We start from the raw sequence: 20,365 nt of genomic DNA, 5'->3' as shown, positions 1-20,365 counted from the left end.
TTGTCTGATGTACCAAATAATTTGATTAATTTAACCATGAAATACTAATGTGTTACATGCTATCAAATGAGCAATTTAACCTCCTGGAAAAAACAATTCATTTGGAGTGGTTAGCTCATGCTTCGCTAGCGCTTCTCCCATCACTAATTTCTCATTGGTTTATCTTCAAGATTGATCCGTCACTCTTGCCCAGAACCTGGTTTTATAAGGAAATGCATCCCATTTCGTGGAGCCTTTACACGTACAAAATATAAAAGCACATTTGCTACAACAGCATAAAGTGAAAGTAAATCTCAAAACTGACAGGAGATTATTTGGTACAAGCAGAAGATGAAGTTCATCTGGATCAGAACGTGCCATTGGCCTTGTGTACAGATAATAATCTAAAAACACCCACTCTGCACTGTAGTAGCCAGATCTGTTGTTTTGATTAAAATGTTGACACCCCATCTCTGCACAGACGCTTCCTTGTTTGTGTCAGCGAGTGGGATGTGAGAAGTTCATCACTCTGCAGAAAGCTTACTCAAAGCTACCACAGATTTCAGCACATGTATAAAAAGAAAGAGTGGTACGGGGGCTACACGCGTTTCTACACCTGGACCATGAAAGCGATCACATTGAAGATACAAACTACAGCATGTGCACAGCCACTGGATGCACAGACAAGAAAAACACTTTTAAAACCAATGCACAGAAAGGCTGTCCATCACACGGGAGTCATGGGAGGTTTAGTTGCAGGCAACAGGCTCCACATGCCGTGTGCATTTTCTTGGCCCTTTTAGCTTCGCGAGTATATTTATTATCTAGCCGTCGGTGGAGAACAATTTTCGCAGGCACCCACACTGGGTCAAAGCTTACATGACTAATTCCACAAAAGACTTTCACACACACTACTTAAAGTACATGCAGTGCTTCAGATACACACTGTACATGCTATGGTGTAAAACTAATAATACTTTTAACTGCTCCATATTTTGAAGCTTGCTCATATTACTAAGAATATATACAGCAGAGGAACCTCAACGAGGAAATACAGGATGAAGGCGAGACAACAGAAGAGAAATTAAGTCACAAAATCACCACATTAGTTTTGCTCCGTGTATTTTGCACAGCTTGTCGAATGTGTCCTTTGCCCTCTAGCTACCACAGCGTGACCTCCAGTAGGTTTCTTGGAAATGTCACGATTCTTTGGTTTCATGATTACCATCTAATACATTTATAAAACACCACTTGGACTTATTTCCACTGTTGTCCTGGTATTTTCTCGTCAACAAACCCTAACGGGGATGGACACCGGCATTGGCCTAAAATACACTGGAGATTAAGGACTAAGCAAAATAAGAAGAAAGCTCAAGAGGCACATCTCATTCACCTCCAGAGACGAGACGTTCCCCACCGACATTCAAACTGAGGAGCCTTCTGCTCTACATCTCTGGCCATCAGTCTTTTCCCACCCGGGTCATGTTCTTTTTAAAGAAACTGGTCCTAGCCGTCTCCCATAAGCACGGGCACAGGCAGCGTCGGGCTCCACATGAGAATCAATATAATAAAACGATTCTAACAAGAGCGAGATGGCGTGTGGAGACAGCTGCTCAAATGACTTTCATGGTTTCCACTGTCACGAACAATTCACTGCTGCCCCACCAACCAAATGGGTAATCACGACAGGTTTATTACAGACGACAGTCGGCTGAAACATTTTAGGAAAAGGAAAGACTAAATTGCCGCCTGGATGTCTGATCATAAAATGCTGCACATTTATTTTTTTTATCTGGAGAGTAGTACAATACAATGTCATGACTTAATAGGCATCAGGGGAGGTTTTCTTTCACATGGATACAAGTAGAGTAATAGTTGTGAGATTACTCAGAGACATGTGTGGATCTTTGGAGCGGCGACAGACCATCACATGAGCTCTAATGAAGCAGCCATACTTCCTGCTGAGAGGAAATGTCAGCTATGGCCCAGAGGATGTCTGCGCAAGGATAACTGGGTAACACATGAGAGAAAAGAAGATATTGACAGGCCGGAATTTGGTTTGATGCATCGATGAGTTATGTTTTTTATTTTTTGAAGGTGGGAGATTACTCAATAACTGAATTGTAAAGCATTACAACTACTTTACAATGGTGCATCAGTCTCAACCATGGTACGTTTTTTTTGTTTACTAGCTGTATGGTTTCAAATTGATTGGTCATAATTGACATACCTTGGAGAGCGAGCTCAAATATATCTGGGAAGAGAAGCATTGCAATCCATTCACTGATTAATTTAGATTTCTGGGGAGGCAAAGTATGTGATCAGAATGGACATAAGACACCATTCTTCAATTTCTCCTAGGACTGCTTCAGCACATCTGTACATTACCATCACAATGCAGGGCTCAAACGCCACACGGATGGCAACTTGGTCTGTTGTGCTTTAACCGTCACTTGAATACGGAACACGCAGACAGAAAGTCAAGTGACAACAAGGAAAAGAGGAGAGACGGGTGAACCAACGTGCCGATAGCCACACAAACACATTAACAATATGACATTAACCATGTACTTGCATATATCCTCCGATGCAAAGTTGTTCGTGATTGGTGTGGTGGGCGTGGCCTAAGTGTTGAGGCACAGTCAGAAAACCCCAAAATGCATTTGTGCCCTTGCTGCTCCGTCTAAGAGCGATCATGCTTACGAAATCATAAAAGTGATGTTCATTTTGGAAAAATATCTTGCTACAGAGGTTATTTTCTGCAATAATCACAAACTCAATGGAATAATAATAAGCTTAAAATAAATACAATGTCCTGCAGGTAAATACCTGACAAATACAAATGACTGACCCTAGATCTGTTAATGGTGGCGACCATATGCACCGACTTCCTGCCAACTCAACGGCATTTTGCCCTTAAATAATCTTTTGGGGTTGGCATGATAAAAGTATACCTATGGCAATCAGTGACGTTACTAGTAACACTATACCATACATATCGACAATAACAAGTGTCTTATGTTCATGAATGAAGCTCAGACCCATTTAAATAATACAAGTGGTTAAAAGTAGCTATACACAATTAAACTTGGGAAATAAATAAAGCTGAATTTTGTCTCAACTTCTGGGTGTAAAATAGATTAAAAGAAGCTCAATCTGCATTCTAGGTCAATGTCATGCACATATCTTTTTATATAGCACGTTTATTTTAAAATCTGACATGATGCGTCTGAGGACTCATTATTTACACATCCCAGTAGGCCAGCATGCTGCATTTTATACCACAAACTTTACCAACATTTGATATGCAACTAAAAATAACTTAATTATGATCCCTTGAAATGGAAAGCAGTTCATTTCAGTAGGAGATCTTATAATATGGTGTTCTAAGCAGAAAGGTTGAGCGCCATGTTGCTGCTAGCGTTATTTCACCCTCCCACACACATTAAAGTTAGGAAAGTAATGTCATATTTCTGATCTTAATAATCCAACTCACTCTACATAAACACGATAATGTTTTTTTTTAACTGTCAAATGAGTACGAACCACCAAATAACTGCAACTACTGTTGCGTTTGCTGATGCATTTAACATGAGCCGACCTGATCAAGGGAATGCGTATGAATAGCATGACATTTTAAGGACATGATATTTTAGGCTTTTAATGTGTCCTTTTATGCCGAGCTAATAAGAAAGTAAAGTTAGTTTTAGGCAACAACAAAAAATTCTGTGTTAGTTTGATGCATCCAGCTCTATTTATGCTACATCACTTGCTGAGCAGAGCATATATACGCCTATACATTTAACCTGCAGTCAGTCTAACCTACATGGCGTATAGTGATACTCATGTTACTGCACACTTATCGTTCTCCATTTGGTGATTAGTCGCTCGCTCTACATGTCCAATTGTTCTTTCAGAGGTTTTAAATTCACTGGTGTCAAAGGCAAATTGGATAAATATTCAGTTGTTAGTTCTAGCTAAATAGAGTGTTTCAGCCATAGTGTGGTCTAAAGAACCAGAGTGTTTTAGTCGTGGTTTAATAATGTAAGCCCTCATTTGGTCCTGGTTCATTAGCACAGCACAGCTTGAACAATGCGGCAGTAAAGTGATACGTCTCTGGAGTTGTGCCCCAGGCTCTGCACAGAGACAGAGGAGTGAGCAGTGTGTGGAAGGAGATTTGTATCAACGCTTGTGTGTGTAGGTGTATGAATACTGTGCGTGTCATCTCGGGTAATCGTTCTTCTGAGAACAAACTCTCCCCTCAGTCGGGCAACGTTCTTCCCTCCAGCGCCCGAATCCCACAGCTGCCGCACTGCTACCGATATCACATGGATCTTTGCAGAGTCGATCACAATGAGGCGAAGATTAGGCTGCCAGGAGGCCATTCTTGGGATAACTCCTTTTTTGCATTTTAATCCTATCCAGTATTCTGCTATATCCCATACGGCTAAGGAGTATCGCATTGTAATCTTATTTGCAATAGTCTGATAAAATGCTCGTCTGGGGCAGTCTCGAATTACATTTTCAGCTACAGGATCATCACACTTGAAGACATGTTTTCATGAGGAATCATGAATGTATATTGAAACATTATGACCCCGATATTATCACTCATTGTAGTACCAGTGCAAGCCAAGATCACGCAATATGCTGCTATATTTTGAAACCCTATGTTAACAATCCAGCTAATGAGTAAACAGGGGTTCTAAATGTGTATTAATGAATTGTTTTTATGAAACTACTACACTTTCTGCGGGGCACCAACATGTAAAATTACAAATCCGGCAAAAAGATAAACATGTGCAGCGTTATCATAATGACAAGTTGTGACAAACAATACTGCACAAAATTGATTGATGAGATTTAAATGGACTCAAAGCAGTCGGTTCTCGACCCCAAGCTTCACAACTTTAAGATTCATTAATTAGAGTAAATTCCTCTATTTCTGTGTCATGACAAGCATTTGGCTTACATGGAAATACAAAACACAACTTCATCTTCCTGTCACTAAATGTAGTATCCCAGAGGAGCCGTTTCCATAAAAGCACAATATTTACAGATTCTCAGAAGAAGCTTCCTCCAGATAACCTGCTGATGTAAATGTGCTGCATGTTAACAGCCAACCCAGCGCATCAGCCACCTTATTTATATGTATATAGGGATCTTACTACACAAAGCATCGCACTGATCACAGCAAAATACAAATCAAATGCATCGTCTGGTTTACACGGAACATTCTCCAAACCAAATAATGTAGCTTTTTGTTATCGAAAAAAAGCCTCACTAGACCAAGAGTTGTAAAACAAAGTGCATACATTTGGACCAAGAACCAATAGTTTTTCAATGATTCCTAAACATTTCCCAATGAGCCTCATGGTTATTGCAAGTCATTTGTATATAAAATGCATTAAAGCTTTGTCATAAAGTTTCCGAGCAAGAACTTAACAGCATTAAAGTTAGATAGCCAGTCTCATGGCGGGAACGCATGTCAATGAATTTCACAGCATTGTCATGCTCGAAAATAATGTTAAGTGCTTTAATGAATCCACTGAGATGCTCTACAGGAATCAACCAGAGTATTAAAGTCTGCCCTGTATCTCACTGTACTGGCTCACTCATAACACTGTACTTTTGTTTGTTTATGCTTCTACGTCATTTGGACCTATTTTGTCATCGATGTCCAAGCGAGACGACGTTAAACAACCGCAAGATATCCTTTTCACACATTCTTTAAAGTTATTCAGTTGACCTTTGGTCAAAGTGTGCCATAATGAATCTTCCTCGCGATGGAAATCGTTTTATAAAGTCCGGGCACTTGCAGTTCACGTACACGCGCCCCCGTAAGACGACTGCAATAAGAGGACGCGGGTAATCCGACATTGAATCTAATATCTCACGCAGGGTATTAGTATTTTATTTTTATTCATGAAGAGGATTAGCATGCTAACCTGGTAAAAGTCAACTTCGTTTCATCGAACTTATTAAATGTTGTGCCGAAATGTAAGTGAGTGTGCATCAGTCACACATTAACACTGTCTCTCACACAGTAAATGAATTGCCATTCATCCAGAGTGGGCGTAATGACTGGAGATGGTGAGGCCGTCCGCCTGCGTTATAAGGGTTTACGTCTGAAGGTCAGACACGATGGCCGTGTGACAGTGACGATGAGTCTCACTGGTTGCAGCACAGTGCACCTGGCAGCAGGGCGTGCGACTGTAAATGGAAGTGTAATGACAGCAGGGCGACTGACAGTCGACCGCCGGAGCATCTCTGCCCGACAGCCGATGACATCCCTGAGCAGTTTATGAGGCCGGTCAGGATCCTGGAGGACGAAATAAAACATCTCGTTTGGTCATCTGAAACAAATCATACCGCTTCTACAACATATAATATAAAAATCCTACTAAAGTGGTTGAGTCAATTTCCAAAACACTCACCCATGGCTCCTGTTCATGTGGCTGATGCAATATTGTATCGCTGAAAAATGAATCCTGACCTATACAAACTCAATTTGGAGGATAAGTTTATTCTTGTTTAAAAATTATTTGACAAGTTTTCAAACCTCGTTTAACTATTGCAAGCTGCCCTGTAAAGCTAAAGCGTCTTTAGAGCAACAGTCAATACTAAGGCCAGTATGCTCGCAAAGAAAATGTAAGGTGTTTGGAAGGCAACCGTTTACCAAAAACACAATTTAAATGTAGCACATCCACATTGGCAAAGTAACACTAAACAAAGTACAGCTGAAGCTGATGGTAATGTCATTCATTTAGCAAGTATTTGGTTATAAATCAATTCTCTCATTTTGATAGTTTATTCCAAGCAGAAAGCAACCTCAGGTTCTATAAAGTTAAGCCAAAGCCTGAAATTTGCATCCACTCTCATTACCAGCAGGGACCAGTCTCCAATTGCAAAAATAAGTCAGATTGTAGTGATGTCTGAGAAAACTGCCCTCCTCCCCTCTTGATTTACTACCTCAGTAAACTTGTTATATCGAGTTTATAGTCTGAAGTGCTAGTTTCAAGGATTGACAAAACTACCATCTCACTTTAAACGTCCATCAGTGACTCCGAGCTGAGCAAGGTATGCTGCCTCGTCGGGCAGCGGTGGAAGAACTCCCAAGACTTCCTCAGCTCAGCGGATCACAAACTGCGCGACGCACTGGGGGCAGCAGGTGAGGCTCGGGAGTCACATCCAGCCCCCAGACCATCGGTACTGGCGCCCCTCCAGGGACGTGTGCTCTGGCCTCAGCTGGTCTAGACAAATAACGTCATCTCCGGAGACCAGTCTGTGATCCGTGTTCAATTTGCAAGCAACAAAAAGGCCGTCAGCGTTATCCCTCAACAGTGGGGAGATGACAGTAAAGTGTATTTATATTACACTCGTCAGAGAAAGTGTCACAAAGTGCAGTAGTCATAACAATTTGTCGATAATGGGGGCCAAAACATGTGAGTTAAAAGAGCAAGGTACAATACAAAGTAAAAGATGGTGCAATAAAATAAATAAAGATAAAAAGCAGGCAATAAAATACTCAAATTAACCAAACGCCAGTGTAAAGCGGTATATTTTGAGATAGTTTAAAATGATAGTCGACTTCAGAAGGAGCCCCCTTATAGTGATACCAATCACCATTCTGGAAGCATTCAAGGATCCAGCATCTCGCAGGTCCTCAAGTGGACCGACCGACACCATCAGGAAACAAATGCCCAGAAGATGATTTTTTTCTGCACCATTTCAACCTCCCTCAATAATCTTCAATGTTCTAGTCTGTTCCATTCATGACCGTTGACTCTTTCTAGTGTCACCTGGCCTTAATGCTGTTAGATAGAAAATTAGATTGCTCAATGGAGCACCAGAACCCATTTGGGTTTCAGTTTGAGCATGCACCCTTCATAACATGCTTTAATATTCATCCGTTAGAATATCAGCGTGACTCCACACCGCCGAGCCGACCAAACCAAACTCGTTAAGACCAAAGAGGAAATTATGAATTCCTGAGGCCGAAAGTGTTGAGGTCAAAGTTCTCCTGATAAAACTCGACGATTGAGTTTTTCATCTGGCAGTGAATTGAGTGGCCAGACAGGAATGTGCTCCAAATACTCCCGGCGGGGCAATAATCAATCCAGACACGATTTCATGGCTTCCAGCGAGGGACAACGGCGCCAACCTCACGTCTCCAAGCCAGGCACATCCATACCTGGCAGAGAGGAATCACAGGGAGAGGCTGTCGGCTCTTCCCGTTCCCCCACGGGAGGCCAGCTTATGATTGCAATTACTTTGTCAAATAACAATATTATATACATTATTGCCCTCATATACAAAAGGTACAAAATGGCCATTTTATTATCATCATCTTCATCACCACGGCCGTCAATGATGTTAAATGCATCTTGACACGTTTCTGTATAATTTGGCTCCCACAGATAAAAGGATCCAGACCACTGAGATAATAATTCTGTTTGTGGAATAGCTGAGCTCAGTTTGAGATTAATCAGCTGACTTCTTGGACTTTTTTTGCATAATGGCCAAGACGCATCGCTCTGAAGGAGAAGTTCTTTCTTTTGCTCTTTTATTTTTCTCCCTCACTCTCAAGAATTATCCCTGCACTATGTCGTGCTCAGTCGCTCGTCCAAGCACCGACGAATATGCAGGAACAAAACATGAAAATTGTAAGATTAAAGTTTCGGAGATGTTTACGACTCCTCGGCCGTCTCACAAGGCAGCGGGAGTCGCGGGGGCCAAACAGCTGGTGTTAAACTGGTATTAACAACTCATCTTTACACCATCCGTTAGAAACTATTCTCAGCGATCGCAGGATCTTCAGCCTGCTCTTTTACATCACATCTCTGCTATGGATCTTGAGAACAAGATGGGGTAATCAAAAGCTATTCTGCATACCTTGGTCCTGTGAACAGGCTATTATAATAATCTTCTGTGTGTCAATGTTCAAATGAACTGCAGCTGTGTGGCGATCAGGGACCAGAGAAGAAACTGTCTAAAAGATGTGATTCTTCAGTGCATAAAGCCTGAATCTGCAACTGTAATTGATTTATATTTTGTTTTTAATCTCGTCGCTAAATCCATCTAAATGTCTGTTCATTTCTCCATTTTACGATATCCACAAAGAAAATATAACATCTCACACTAGTCTTTATCGGCACGGTCCAGATTTCCTCCAGGCTCACATTTGGTCACACTTGGCAAGTAAATGCATATTATTTGGATCGTTATCACTGTTAAAATTTACAAAATATCACCTTTAAAGCTGGTCTGTTTTATAAAAGTGAAGTGAAGGTGTATTTGTGTATTGTATGGAAAGGCCTGCACTGCTCTTGCGGCATGCACTACCTTCTGATAATGGACTCTTAGAGTAACGTTAGAGTGTGTGTGCGTTTGTGTCGAGAGACACGAGGACGCCTGTGATCTTACGAGCGAGACTGCAGGTCGGAGGTAGTGATAGTACGACTTCCCCAACAACAAAGCATGCTGTCTACTTAACATCCTCAGAAGTCCAATTAGAGTGGAGAGATCTCTTCACACTCCAACTACCCCACTCACATAGCGCCATAACGCCTTCAATCTTCTTGAATTCCAATTGCTTTCAAAAGAGGGAAAAATTGCGTTCAAGTTATTCTTAACATTTTAAATGCTTATAACTTCACATATTAAGCTCCTAGCATGGACTATTGATATTAAAGGTTTAAAGTCAGTTGTACAATTGTATTTTCTTTACAATAGTCTGAACTCTTCCTGGAATTTCCTGAGTCAGTAACGTGAGACAAGGCTGTAGAAGTCAAGTTAAGAAAATAACAATATCAAGGTTTGTATTAGAAACAAGTTAAATTATCTCTTCCCTGTGTGTCATAAAGGGTTAACTCTAGTTATTGGCTTCCGAGTAAGACAAATACAAATTATTTCTCACCTGCTGGCCTCGGCGGAGGTTGGTTCTCTACGAGTGCCCTTAGTTAAAGACGCATCGTCCTTATAGGGTCACTGAACCAGACTAAAAGTTGTAGTCACACATGCAGCAGGTCACAATGACAACATGCTGATGTTTAGTATAAGATTACAATGTTCAAACTAAATTAGCACGTTGGCCTTCTAAAATAGCTAATTATCACAAAACAAACAGAGTGCACTGCACCAATAGTCAGTGGGGTTCATCCTCTGGGGAACAAGAATACCTCTTCAAAACTATATATGTCAAAGTCCAAGTAGTGGGCAGATTGACTGCCAACATAACCAAATGTTTTATTTTGTTGTCAACTCTTAAATGGTCTTAAATGTGAAAGCCTAGTACATTTGTATTAAATTGAAAAGCAATGTAGAAGAAAGGTTAAAAGTATATATCAATAATCCTTTATCCTTTCCCGTTAAGGACCATTGGTATAAGGTTGCTTGATGAGGCAGTCCCATCAATATTTCCCATCTACATTAGCTAAACATGGCAGTTATGCATCTTGCCCCGTACGGCTTGTGTCTCTCGAGGTTTCAGACATGCCAGAGCATCGCCAGAGCATGGCCTGGGTTCCTCAGGGCCATCATGGCCTGGGGTTACTCAGGGACAGAGATCAGAGTAGGGAGAGTCATTTGTAAACATTGTCGTCGGCTCAGGATCCATCGGCTCAGAACTTCAGCAGCTCCATTTATTGTAACCAATATAGTCCGACAGCCTTTATCTAGGACCAGAGGTCTGTTATCTAGGACCAGAGGTCTGTTACCTCCAACCATAATCAAACAGAGGTCATAAAACACTCATCTGGCATGAAATACCAAATAAACTCAGTAGATATAATTTCTATGAAATGCTCTGATAACCTTTCAACCAAAACAAAGACAGCTTCAGCTGCCAGGGAAGAGAGAAAGCATTAAACCAATAAACCAAGAGACAATTCAATTTGTGGCGTTAGTATTCAAGGTGCATCCACCACAGCACAAGTTTCCTCCAGCTCTGTGGAGAGACCCCCATATTTCAGCCTCGTATCGAGGAGCGTCATCGATTGCTGCGACGGCACCTCAGGAGCTGCAGGCCGGAAAAATAGTGGAGCAGCCATACGTCGCTCTTTCAGCATTCTGCATCCTCCCAGGACTCGTCTATTCATCCTGGCCCCATCTAAGCCAGATCAGTTTTTTCCTGTCAATCTTCCCAATGGCAAAACCAATGGGAAATTCTCATCTGACGTCAGTCGGGTCCCGAGCAGCCATTGCTTTTATGCCATTCTTAAGAGGGAAGCATACAAGTGCATGTTTCGACAGCATGGGGAAAACATTCTGCAAATTACCAACCGAGTGGGGCTCGGGATGCACAACACAGCCAGACAGGAAGTGTTTATCAGGGAGAGAGCTCATGGCGATGCTTCATTTTGACTTTAAAGCACCAGAGGACATGGCCATTTTTTGTAACCCCTTCTGGTCCAATGAAGCAGCAGTTCAGACTGCAGTATCTCTTTAGCTAGTCAAGCCCCTGGTCTCTAAGCAAGCCATGCTGAAATCAACTCAAACTGCAGAAGAAAACTGGCTATACCCTACTCATTAAATTTGAAAAGTCATGACGAAAAGATCTGGGAAGTTTAGGAAGGATATGGCTGAAAAGTGAATGACTTATTTATATTTACAAAGTGAGTGAGTAAAACCAGCAAGTACACACATTTTTGCTCATTGTGAAGCAGAAATGCCATAAACAGAAAATAAATGAAAATAGCAATTGGCTTGAATGTCAAGCTTCATAGACTCTGCTCAATTCATTGCTGCCGAATTTGGCTCGAGCAGTCAAGGAAAGCCATAACGTTGGAAAGTAATTCATTTTCAGTGCAGCAGGGAGGAAGATTAGCAGCCATTCCCAAGCACAAGGAACTCAGGACAGTTATCCCTTAGAGCAGCTGGGAGGTAGACACACACTTTCAGTCTGTGATGCCAAAGTCCACAAAGACGCACACATTGTCCAATTGCTGCTGTGTAAAGCATTTTCTGACAGCGTAAAAAGAAAGGCATGAATGAAAATGTTCTGAAGCACTGGGAAGTGCAGTGTGGAGGTGAAACGAGGAGAAAGGAAGCCAAACGCCTCTTCATCTCAGTTCCAAGGATCTGGAATTCAACACAATATTGAAGTGATCTCAGTAGATTGAGTAATTTCACTCGCTTGTCAAACTATCAATAATTGACTCTTGTGTGCCAAGACTTGCATGCATAGGGAAAAGCATGCATAGGGGAAAGCATGCATACAGCACACATGCACACCATTTCTCATACAGCTGCAGTCATCTCAAAGGATGTCCTGGCAACATGAACAATCCTTATTCAAAAATGTATATCTGTTAAAGAAATCTAACTTCAAGCTCCTGTAAGTCCTTCGATCTTTCTATACATGCATCTCACACATACTCTACAACTGTCATTTTGCCATGGAGCCCATTAGTCTGATGATATTTAAAGGTGGTAAGTGATGAAGTAGAGCTGTGGGAGACCTCTAGTCACTTCTTAGAACTGTTAAAGGCCATTATGATTCAGCTAATGACAGAAAACAAACCTTTGGCCTGTTAATGAGGTGCTAAACCACACACGCAGGGCAGTGACGGCAACATGAAATCGCACTCTGTTGAGAGCACTGCAGCTACAGCTAGTTTAAAGACACTAAAATACCTCGGATGGAAAGTAGTGCGTTGAGTCAGAGACTCGATGGTTCAAATGTAACCGTTTCATTTCTGCTGCCAACTACCCAGAAATACAAAACGGCATTTAATCCTGAATAATGAGTGTAAACATTTAAAGATGTCTCACATGACAAGCTTTTAGATAAATGTGATTTCATGGGTACATTCCCCAAGCCGACCTTACGCAATGGTGCAAGACCAGTGAATATGACTCTGCCTGTGGCTGAAAAACTAGGTTTTGCCAACATGGTTGTTTTGTGCATGAATTATAGGAGGTCACCATTTGCTGCGTGTTTAAGCCCTTTTCAAACCCCTTTGTGGGAGCTTAGACTTTTATTTAATTAGGCGAACAAAAACAAGCTCAATCCTTTGCACCCCGTCACTTTCTAGCATGTCTCATACTTTGGTAGATGGTGGTTGGGACAGACATGGCAGGCAATGAAAACGGTTTCTTTGGGTAATCGGGGAGCAATGATTAAGCCTCGACCAATGCCGACATCTCCATCATGTGGTTCCATGCGAGCCAATTTACAAGTTCTCTGATTTCGTTGAGGAATGCTAATTGAGTGTCAAGTCATACCCTGGATCGTACACTTTGAAGCATTATATGCACAGAACAATCTTCCCTTCCAATAAAGAGAAACGTCTTAACACTTAACCCTGAATTGATCCCTGGAGCTGAATCTACAGTGTATGTAACATGATTATAAGTCGTTTTGGATAAAAGCGTCAGCTAAAATGTAATGTAAAAGTATCATAAATTCTGAGGACCACGTGCATCCAGATGACGTGCCAGTTTGTCCGGAAGCGATAACTTTCTAGTGCTAAAGATTGGTAGTGTCCTCAAAACGATTTCACCAGGCCGCTGATGAGTACGCAAACGTTACAGCCAACATTGTGAGTAACACAATAGATCACAGATCCATGAAGTTTTAATTAGCCCTGTGAACCCCACGGATGAAGCAGCAGCCTCTTTAAAAAAAGGGCCCCCGTCTCTGATTAGTGGTCACACACACACGCATGTGGGCGTTGGTATTCATACACCAAGCATTGCAGCATGCACAAAACAATTGGTGCCATTAGAGCAGAGGTTCTCAAACGGTCACGCCCCACTTCGGAAAGGGAAAGATGTTCGCGCCCCAACAAAACCGGCTGTAGCCTACTGAATTTGAATTGAAATCAAATTTGTGACGATACATTTTCAAATCACTTTATTATAATAGTTATATCTAGCAAAAACAACTACTGGGCAAAAAATAGCTTATTTTGGCTGCAATCAAATCATTTTCTACTGAATCTTTTCAAGATAACGATAAAGTGCAACCTGTGAAAAACTAAGCCAAAACAAGTTCAAATATTTGGTAATAAAAAGTTTTACACTGCATATCTTTTTAAAACAATGTGCAACCTTTGCAAAACAAAACTAGTGCATATATGTGGGAGTCATCATGTTTTATCATTATTATATGATGCGGTGAGCTTTCCACTACACCTTTTAAAACAGTTGCAGGCTTGATACGGCCACTCTAAATTCATGCTCAATGTTGAGCTCTTGTTTTGAAAAGCAGCAGAAAGCCGAGCTCACGGAGATTCTTGGCAAATCGGCAATAATCTTGTCAGTCGGGCATGCGCAGCGTAATCTGTTAACGCGGCAACGTAAACATTTAAATTAAGAACAGGCATTTCGCGCTTTATTTATGAATGACTTGTATGTCAGTGTATTTTGTAATATGTGAAGTTATCAATAAAATAGTTTAGCCTGAAACATTGAAGATGTGATATACAAGATTTGTAGAATGAGTTTCTTAATATCAATCGTTGCACCTGTGCATTCATGCAATAATTCCCTGGCAAGCTTGTGCTCAGTTCATTTTCAGACTTGAAAGTGAGGCCACAAGGCAGAGATGGCACAAAAAACAACAATGACAGACCATTATACTTACTGCGTCAGAAGAAGCTTCTGAATATAAATGTTTAGCAGATAAAATGATGTATTCAATCCCACTAAAAGAGACTAGTGTATCAGATTGTTTCCCGCCCTTATTTTGCTACTTTAAGAGCAGAGGGTGAAGCAAAAGTGGAATGAAGTTGCGTTTAGGTTTCTTCAGTGTGGCATTTGGCTGAAACATGCGCTTTTGGCTTTTCAGCTTCCAGAGATTAAATATGATATCAAGCACTGGAGGTGACTTGCTGTTGGGAATTTCTCCCCATCAACACCCTGCCTGACAAAAAAAGATGGTCATTATGGGGCAATGACAACCTTATCCATTTGTACTTTAATTAAGTCCTATTGAACCGCCAGCCGTTTCATCATTGGCTGATCTGCTGCGTCACACTGGGCCGGCCGCAGCCAGAGGTCTTCAGTCTTTATTGATTGCCCTTAATGGCCCAGTGACACAACACACTTGTCATCATTTCCAGCACATCCACAATCTGACATAATTGCTTTGGAAGGACCACCATGAAAGCCATCTGTGACGCCTCTAAAAATGACAAAACCAAGGAATGTATGAACTGAATATATTGTTACCATCGTAACTTTTTTTGAGCAATTAAATATATCTCTTGTGATATACAAAAGGTGCCTAATATTTCTATACTGAAATAATATCAGCATTATAATTATTATAACTGATGATTTTTTTAGTTGCCCCCTCAGGACTCTGTGCCCAACGCACAGCACGTAGTGCGCATTATGGGAGCGGCGGCACTGCTCTCGCTGCAACATCTTGATTGTTATCTTTGATCGGGACTTGTCCTTTAACTCCCACGTAAAGCAAATCTCAAGGAGTTATGGACAAAGTAATAGAATGAGCCAATTTCAGATTTCCTGTCAAGTGCCATTAACCTACACAATAATGCAGACTCCATCTTCATCACAATATATCAAGAGAGTCGTCATCCCTCCATCCCGTCTCTGCCTCGGTTCAGCGATGCCATCAGTTTCCAAAAAGACGTCTCTATTCTTGGCGAGCGGCCACTACCAGTTCCAATATGTCAACTTATTCCTTTTGAATTCTGAAAAGGTGGAGAGTGATGAGAAAGGAGCCAATTGGAGCCGTTAGATTTAGAGAAGGAAAGACAAAGTGTTCTGTCCAATTAATAATATAAACCTTTTCAGCAAATTACCTCATTACATTTTTTAAAAACTAAATAAGAATGTGAAATCTCCCAACCGCCATTACCTTAGACAAATTAAAAGCTCATATCTGTATCATACAGTATGATGAACGAACAAGTTGAAGCCCAGTGTGTGAATGACTCACCCACAGGAATACAATTAGCAATTATTTGACAGCTGTGAGGGAAAGTATGGAGAGATCCTTGAAACACTGGAGATTATACGTCATCATCTCGGGGGCCATTACGGTAATGCGCCATTAGCAGAGCTTATTGTAATGAATGCTGAAATAAAAGCATGTGCCTTATTGAGACCCTTTTTCCACAGCCAATCCAAATAAATATAACAAAAAATGCTTTACGGGGCAATTCAGTTGAAGTAATGGAGGTTATCCTCACAAATACCCCTCCCAGGCAGAAACATGAAATGCCTCCTACACAACTGCAATTTGCTCAGAAAGGCCAGAGCTCAGTGCTGCCTCCAATGCATCGGCCCTGCAGCAGCTTGAGGTTAATTGCTTGAAGTCAATGGCACTTAAGCAAGGTGAGGTGGCAGTGAAAGTAGCAACCAACAAGTAAACATCACCGTCGTGCAGTGAACAGCAACCACTGCTGGTCAGGGTTTCATTTCAAACTTCCAGAGAGCTTGCCACCTCATAAATTAAAAGAGTCAAGTCTCGATCGAAATTCACAAGTTATTTCAGACCCAAATTCATTTTAAACAAATCGATACTGTACGAGCTGCAAATATCGCCGATATAAGCGTTCTAGAGCCCTGTGCATCCTTGCTCCTTTCATACGGTACCTGCAAGTTTCCTGTGACTCAGACTAATGTGTGTATCCAGCCCACAGCATAACATCTAATGTATGTAGGAGTAAGAGCTGCAATTACTCTGGAGCTCTTCTCAAGCAACACAAGTGCATTTCCACCTGATGCAATTAAAGCTAATTATCAGATATCATTAAAAGATTATTATTTATTTAATGAGTTCATTGAATTGATAATTATATATTGTTAATTTCTGCCATTTTCCACTAGATTTGGTCTGAACCTGCCATCAAAATAGACGAGGAAAATTTATTTGAGTACAATACACTCCGAGTCTCCTACATCCACTGAATCACATTTCTTTTTTTCAGTTTCTTTTTCTATAATAATTTGGGTGTATTTAAGATGAGTTTGAAGTTGGAGGTATAGATCACTATGTTAATGTAAAATCAGTTTGACAAACAAGGATAAATTACCTCCAAAACAGCCCCTTTCGCCTCTTTAAAAAGTGATTACCATTACCTAGCCCAAATGGCAACATTTATTGAATCAACTCCCCCGCCTCCTGCAGACTAAAATGTCTCATCTCCTGCTCCCAATCTATTCACGTGCCCTGCACTTCGCATCAGACTCCCTCTGGCGCTCCTCGCCAAGCTGCATTTCTCCTCGACTTGTGAAACAGCCTCTCTCCGAGGCAGCGGAATGACTGTGACAAGGGAGGTGGCTTTGAAATGAGTTTTCCATAATGAGGCGGGTGGTGGGCTTGTGGTTCCCTAATGGTATCTGTTACAATGAAACATAAATTAGGATGTCTATGTTCTCTCGCGGTGACCCACGAGACTCAGAGCAGGTTGGGAGGATGCGATTGTGGTGGGTAACAGGGAAATGATTATAGAGAGACATTCAGGTCGTGGATAAAAGAAAACGACAAGTCCATCGTTGCCCCAAGAACAAACAACCATGTATGCACTTCACAAGCATGCAACCTTTCCCCACATGCAAGGTATGTTGCAAGGTGTAACAATCTAATACTATTACTTAATTTGTCAAGAGCATGCGTCAATTGCGGTAAAAAGCTGAATGATTCACCTTTTATTCCCCATTGATTCTCTGAGCCAATTCCCCAGATGAATCACGGTGGCAGTCCGCTTACTATGAATCCCGTCATGCCTTGCAGGGTTTTGAGAAGCAGCACAAAGCCATGCGTCTTATACACTATTTGTGTGCATATAGTAATCTTAAATTTATGAGTTCAGATACCAGACACTTCATTGTGTTCCTTGTACTTTGAGATATGGCCAATGGGACTGCCGTTTCCCAAAAATATCATGGAGAATATACCAAAACGCAGGAGTCTCATGTGATAAAAGACTAGATGTAGTATGATAAGAAACTTCCTGTTCAGCTAAAAGGTTTGATACATTTTGAAGCGAACACATCCACTCAATGAAATCTTTAATTCTAGTTCAAGGCACCCAATATAAACATTGAGATCAACTGAACTCAGGCAGCTGAGGAAATTTAAAGTTTCCCAGAGGATCCTTCAGTCCTTCTACTCTGGAGCTGTAGAGAGCGTCCTGACAGGAAGCATCACAGCCTGGTTTGGCAACTGCTCCGCTCAGGACAGGAAGGCTCTGCAGAGAGTAGTGCATTCGGCTTAACGCACTATTGGAACTACACTCCCCACCCTGCAGGACTTGTACACCAGGAGGTGCAGAACCAGAGCCGGCAGGATCATGAAGGATCCTCACCACCCCAACAACAGACTGTTTCAGCTGCTGCGGTCAGGCAGGCGCCTCCGTAGTCACGCTGCAAGAACAGAGAGACTGAGACGGAGTTTCTTTCCTCAGGCCATCAGGACTGTGAACTCCGACCTCACCAGGACCCCCACATAGACCCACACAACTGCCCCTCTTAGGCACACACACACACACTTACTGTAAATATTGTGTTGTTTTTTATTGTAAATAGTGTGTACTTGTTGCCCTTGCACATTCCTGCTGAGCATTGCCACTTTCATTTCACTGCACACCGTGTGTGTATGTGACAAATAAAACATCTTGAATCTTGACAGCGTATTACACTCCAACCTAGAGCAACTTCCCACCCTAAAAAGAAACCGTAATTATTAAGTTAGAGTACTAACATGAAAGTAAAGGCTTCCCTACGGGAAAAAAAAGACTATTTCTCCAAGCAGCAGTTTTTAACCGACCTACTGACCCTCTCCAGTTAATCAACGTTGTGTTTCATGGAAGAAGCCCGGCTCCAAGGATTTCATATATCCATAAATAATTCATTATTCAACATTAAGTTGTTTTTGTGCCAGCACAGTGGCAACTAGTGGTGTTATCCTGAACACTAACAAGTGAAGCTATCCGAGTGAATACTTTAATACTCCCAACGAACCCAGAGGCTCAAAGTGTTGGCTTAGTCAGCCTCACATCTTTCCTTAGAGGGTAGACTCATAATGAGCAACATCCACAAACGTATCTCGGCTAGATGAGAAGATCTAACATCTAGGGTCTACTGAGGTCTCAAACACCACCATTAGCAAACCTGGAACCTAAAGTATAGTAAAACATATATAGAAAGGGCCAAATCACATTTTAATGGCCTTACTATTTAACCTCTATGGACTGCCCAAAAAAAAGAAATGGTGTGGCTGTTCACCACTGCCAGGAAAGAAGATTGTAAGTAAGTAAGTACAAGTTTATTTATATAGCGCCCTTCGCAGTACGAATACAGAGTGCTTTACAATAAAAACAGTAAAAACAGTACAACATCATCATGTTAAGCATAGCAGCAAGGTGCAGAAGCCAGTGCTACATTACAAATTGCGGGTGCATTACCTCCAGTACACAAGACTTTTGAGCAGTCACAAACGCAGTAGAAGAAACCAACAAACAGTAAATTGACCCCATTTGGGTCCCTAGTCAAAATTATTCCCCAAGTGGCTATTACTGTAACCACGACAACATGGGTCATCAAACCTTAATCCAATGACCTTGTTCACATGGACTCGTGAGAAACCTGGTTTCAATCCAAGAAACTCTTCCAGAGTGTTGATATCAAGATTATCCAACCTAGGAACAGTAACTGAGGGAGGAAGGACCATTGACTGAAAGAAGTGGACATAATATTTGTAACGTCACCGGTTTGACACTTTGCCGTAGCCATCTTGGATTAGGACCATCGCCATTTTGCTCCCAGTAAATGAAAGTTACCATGTTTGAACTGCGGGCAAGTGGCCTAGAGAAGCTGGATACACCACAAGTAAATTGCCAATCAAAAAAAGGGTAGCCTGCCCTAAAGCATTTTCTGCTTTATGGTCTATTTGACCATAATTTTCAAAAATGATCAAGCTGAAATGAAAGACTTTAAAATAGCGATTGAAACCATACAGTGTTATATTACTAAGGTAATATAACAAATGGGGTCAATTTATCATAGACATCCATACAATAGTCGCCTTCTGCTGGCCATTTGAAAGAATGCAAGTTGAAGCTACTTCTGCATTGGCGTCACTTCTCCGAATTGGTCAATTGCATGGCGGGATATCAACAGAGGGATGAAGCATCCAGGTTTAAAGATAAGAGGGAATTTAGAAATGGCCTTTTGCTTTTATGCTACCTAGAATGCTTTGTGATGCAAGCCACTTTATTTTGCACTGTTCTTCACTGCCAACCTTGAGAAAGACAAAGACATGCAAGTGTCTGCACTAATCATCCACCAGTGCTCTTTAGGGCAACAGCCAGGCCTTCTCCACCCAACACTGTTGATTACAGCTCAACCCTGATGGATATTGATCACTCGCTTTCAGTGATATGTTGGTCTAACCATCTGAGGCCCT

General features: G+C 41.4%; 1 protein-coding gene across 1 annotated transcript in view; it reads right to left on the bottom strand.

The window, feature by feature from the left end:
- rgs6 (regulator of G protein signaling 6) overlaps window positions 1-20,365 on the bottom strand; it is a 51,549-nt gene that overhangs the window by 15,761 nt on the left and 15,423 nt on the right. The gene's annotated exons all lie outside the window — the stretch shown is intronic.

The sequence above is a fragment of the Pseudoliparis swirei genome, chromosome 12 (assembly GCF_029220125.1).
Source record: "Pseudoliparis swirei isolate HS2019 ecotype Mariana Trench chromosome 12, NWPU_hadal_v1, whole genome shotgun sequence".
Taxonomy (NCBI): Eukaryota; Metazoa; Chordata; class Actinopteri; order Perciformes; family Liparidae; genus Pseudoliparis; species Pseudoliparis swirei.
This window is presented reverse-complemented; position numbering and strand designations above follow the sequence as displayed.